The following is a 5,313-nucleotide window of genomic DNA, read 5'->3' on the forward strand; positions in this document are numbered from 1 at the left end:
ACTCTGTCACCTAGGTTGGAGTGCAATGGCACGATCTTGGCTCACTGCAACTTCCGCCTCCCGGGTTCAAGCAATTCTCCTGCCTCAGCCTCCCTAGTAGCTGGGATTACAGGTACCTGCCACCTTGCCTGGCTAATTTTTGTAGAGACAGAGTTTTGCCATGCTGGCCAGGCTGGTCTTGAACTCCTCACCTCAGGTGATCTGCCCACCTCAGCCTCCCAAAGTGCTGGGATTGCAGGTGTGAGCCACCACAGCTGGCCACTTGGCTAATTTTAAAAATTATTTATAGAGGTGAGGTCTTGCTATGTTGCCCAGGCTGGTCTTGAACTCCTGGACTCAAGTGATCCTCCCTCCTCAGCCTCCCAAAGTGCTGGGATCACAGGCATAAGCCACCACCTCCTGCCAAAAGACATGTTTACATTATTTCTGATTACTCTGAAAGATAATTGGCAATCCAAAGCAAAAATAACAGCAACGTGGGCTGGATGCAGTGGCTCACGCCTGTAATGTTAGCACTTTGGGAGGCCAAGGAAGGAGGATTACTTGAGCTCAGGCGTTTGAGAACAGCATGGGCAACATGGTGAGACCCTGTCTCTACAAAAAAATTTTTTTTAATTAGCTGGATATGTGGTGGTGCATATTTGTGGTCCTAGCTGCCCAGGAGGCTGAGGGGTCAGTGAGTTATGATCGTGGCACTTACGCTCCAGCCTGGGTGACAGTGCGAAATCCTGTCTCAAAATAATAATAAAATAGCAATGTATGGTTGATTTATAGATATGAAAAAATAGAATGTACGAGCAGGGTGGAGGGATTGGGGAGATATTGGTCAAAGAACAGAATTTTGGTTAGAAGGAATAAGTTCAGGGGATTTTATTTTTGTGTACGTCATAGTGACTCTAGATAACAACAATATATTGTATACTTACAAATTGCTAAGAGAGGCCGGGTGCAGTAGCTCATGCCTGTAATCCCAGCACTCTGGGAGGCTGAGGTGGGCGGATCAGCTGACGTCAGGAGTTCAAGACCAACCTGGCCAACAAGGTGAAATCCTATCTTTACTAAAAATACAAAAAAACAGCTGGGTGTGGTGGTGGGTGCCAATAATCCCAGCTATTTGGGAGGCTGGGGCAGGAGAATCGCTTGAACCCAGGAGGTGGAGGTTGCAGTGAGCTGAGATAGTGCCACTGCACTCCAGCCTGGGTGACAGAGCGAAACTCCATCTAAAAAAAAAAAAATTGTTAAGAGAGTAGATTTTTAAAGTTCTCACCATAAAACAGTAAATATGAGAGGTAATACATCTGTGAATTGTTTTAATGTAGCAGTTTCACAATGTATACATATATCAAAACATCATGTTGTACATCATAAGTATACAATTTTTGGTCTGGTGTGATGGCTTATGTCTGGAATCCTAGCACTTTGAGAGGACAAGGCAGGAGGATCCCTTTAGTCCAGGAATTTGAGACCAGCCTGGGTAACACGGCAAAATCCTATCTCTACTAGAAATACAAAAATTAGCCGGGTGTGGTGGCATACACCTGTAGTCCCAGCTATTTGGGAGGCTGAGGTGGGAGAAATACTTAAACCAGGAGGTGAAGGTTGTAGTAAGCCAAGATCGTGCCATTGCCCTCCAACCTGGGTGAGAGTGAGACCCTATTTATTATTTATTTAGTTAGTCTCTAACTAAATAAATAATAAATATATGACAATAATACACAAAAGAAGGAAGGAATGAAGTGTGAATGTTCCTTTTTTTTTTGAGATGGAGTCTCACTCTGTCACCTAGCTGGAGCGCAGTGAGCGCAATCTTGGCTCACTGCAACCTCCACCTCCCAGGTTCGAGTGATCCTTCTCCCTCAGCCTTCCAAGTAGCTGGGATAACAAGTGCCCTCCACCACGCCCGGCTAATTTTTGTATTTTTTGTAGTAGAGATGCAGTTTCACCATGTTGGCCAGGCTGGTCTGGAACTCCTGACCTCAGGTGATCCACCCGCCTCAGCCTCCCAAAGTGCTGGGATTACAGATGTGAGCCACCATGCCCAGCCATGAATATTTATCTATATAAATATATGTTTGTTTTGTTTTGTTTTTGAGAGAGTCTCGCTCTGTCCCCAAGGCTGGAGTGCAATGGCAAAATCTTGGCTCACTGTAACCTCCACCTCCCAGGTTCAAGCTATTCCCCTGCCTCAGCCTCCCAAGTAGCAGGGCTTATAGGTGCCCACCACTATACTTAGCTAATTTTTGTATTTTTTCTTTTTTTAGTAGAGATGGGATTTCACCCTGTTGGCCAGGCTGTTGTTGAACTCCTGACCTCATGATCCAACCCCTGCCTCGGCCTCCCAAAGTGCTGGGATTATAGGTGTGAGCCACCGTGCCCGGCCACTAATTTTTATATATATTTTTGTAGAACCAGGTTCTTACTTTGTTGACCAGGCTGGTCTCAAACTCCTGGCCTCAACTGATCCTCCCGTTTTGGCCTCCCAAGTGTTGGGGCTACAGGCAGGCATGAGCCACTGCACATGTCCTATTAAATTCTTACCTGAGGCCAGGCTCCGTGGCTGTAAACTGCTCTGCCACTTGGGCCACAGGATCCAGCAGATCCAGCAGCACTTGGAGTGTCATTAGCAGTTAGAGGTGTCTGCAGTCTTCAGTAGATCCCTCTAGGGGAATCACAGAGACCACATTTGGCTGTTTTGCTCTGACCTATTTACTGAATGATCTGAAAAGCTGCTAGTTTTAGATTATTTATTTTTAGCTACACTCTCTGGAATAGGAAAAAAACGCTAGTTTTGAGTGGGACCCAGAACAAGTGAAGGCTCTGAAACAGGTCCAGGCTGCCATGCAAGCTGTTCTGCCACTTGGGCCATAGGATACAGCAGATCAATGGCACTTGGAGTGTCATTACCAGATAGAGATGTCTGCAGTCTTCAGTAGACCCCTCTAGGTGAATCACAGGGCAGACCCTTAGGACTTTAAGGCAGAGTCCCACCATCCTCTATGGATAACTACTCTCCTTTTTTCTTTTTTGAGACAAGAGTCTTGCTCTGTCACTCAGGCCGGAGTGCAGTGGTGCAATCTTGGCTCACTGCAACCTCCCCCTCCCAGTTTCAAGCGATTATCCTGCCTCAGCCTCCCGAGTAGCTGAGGTTACAGGCATGGGCCACCATGCCCAACTAATTTTTGGATTTTTATAAAAACCCCACATGGGGTTTCACCATGTTGGCCAGGCTGGCTTACAGGCATGAGCCACCGCACCCAGCTAGCAGAAGAGGATTTTAATAATCAAGTAGGCTGGGTGCATTGGTTCATGCCTGTAATCCCAGCACTTTGGGAGACCAAGATGGGCAGATCACTTGATGTCAGGAGTTCAAGACCAGCCTGGCCTACATGGTGAAAACCCTTCTCTATTAAAAAAATACAAAAATTAGCTGGATATGGTGGCGGGCACCTGTAGTCCCAGCTACTTGGGAGGCTGAAGCAGGAGAATCACTTGAACCCAGGAGGCAGAGGTTGCAGTGAGCCAAGATCATGCCACTGCATGACCAGCATGGGCAACATGGTGAAATCCCATCTCTACAAAAAATACAAAAATTAGCTGGGCATGATCGTGTATTCCTGTAGTCCAAGCGACTCAGGAGGCTGAGGTGGGAAGATCACTTGAGCCCGGGAGGTTGAGGTGGCAGTGAGCCAAAATTATACCACTGCACTTTAACCTGGGCCATAGAGCGAGACTCTGTCTTAATAGTAATAATGATAATAACCAAGTGGATAGGATGATCCATTTTGTATATTCCAGTCAGCTTCTTTCTCAAGCAACTCTTTTTTTTTTTTTTTTTTGAGACGGAGTTTCGCTCTTGTTACCCAGGCTGGAGTGCAATGGCGCGATCTCGGCTCACCGCAACCTCCGCCTCCCGGGTTCAGGCAATTCTCCTGCCTCAGCCTCCTGAGTAGCTGGGATTACAGGCACGCGCCACCATGTCCAGCTAATTTTTTGTAGTTTTAGTAGAGACGGGGTTTCACCGTGTTGACCAGGATGGTCTCGATCTCTTGACCTCGTGATCCACCCGCCTCGGCCTCCCAAAGTGCTGGGATTACAGGCGTGAGCCACCGCGCCCGGCCTCAAGCAACTCTTGTTATCACCCAGTGGACTCAGAAACCAAGTGGCCATGGTGGCAGGGTAGGACTATGCAAAGCCTTAACAATACAAACTTCCATTCATCAAGGTCTACCTGGCTACAGACACTGCTGCGTGCCCCATCTGCCAGCAGTCGAGGCCAATGCTAAGCCTCAGATATGGCACCACTCCCTGGGGTGATTAGTTAACTACCTGGGGGCAAGTTAACTACATTGTAACACTTCTATGGTGGAAGGAACACTGTTGGAATAGACACTCACTCTGGATATGATATGGATTTGTCTTCCCTGCAAACAACAGTGCTAAAATTACCAACCATGGAATTTTATTTATTTATTTATTCATTCATTCATTTATTTATTTAGAGACGGAGTCTCTCCCTGTCACCCAGGCTGGAGTGTAGTGGTGTGATCTTGGCTTACTGCAACCTCCACCTCCTGGGTTCAAGCAATTCTCCTGCCTTAGCCTTCCGAGTAGCTGGGATTACAGGCGCTCACCACCATGCTCAGCTATTTTTTTTTTTTTCTATTTTTAGTAGAGACAGCATTTTACTATGTTGCCCAGGTTGGTGTTGAACTCCTGACCTCATGATTCATCCCGTCTCGGCCTCCCAAAGTGCTGTGATTACAGGAGCCTGCCACCACGCCTGGTGAATTTTTTGTATTTTTAATAGAGATGGGGTTTCACCACCTTGGCCAGGCTGGTCTTGAACTCCAGAACTCATGATCCACCGGCTTCAGCCTTCCAAAGTCCTGGGATTACAGGTGTGAGTCACCATACCCAACCAACTTTTGGATTTTTTTTTACTTTATGACAGGCAAAAGTGATATGCATTCACTAGAAAATGTTCTTTGTATTTTCAATTTTGATCTCTTCCTGGGCTACCTATATGTAGCACAATGCTTTCTCATGATGCTGGGCAGTGGCGGCGACCGCAGCTCCCAATCACATGATCACGAGGGTAGACAGCTGATACCGTATTCTACAGTGTGCTGTATTCAGTAAATTATGTGAGATAGACAACATATTTAGTCAACAAAATAGGCTTTGTGTTAGATGATTTTGTCCAACTGTAGGCGAATAGAAGTATTCTGAGCACATTTACGGCTAAGCTATGATGTTCAATAGGTTGGATGCATTAAATGCATTTTCTTTTCTTTTTTTTTTTTTTTTTTTTTT

The sequence above is a fragment of the Cebus imitator genome, unplaced genomic scaffold, assembly GCF_001604975.1.
Source record: "Cebus imitator isolate Cc_AM_T3 unplaced genomic scaffold, Cebus_imitator-1.0 Scaffold15, whole genome shotgun sequence".
NCBI classification, from domain to species: Eukaryota; Metazoa; Chordata; class Mammalia; order Primates; family Cebidae; genus Cebus; species Cebus imitator.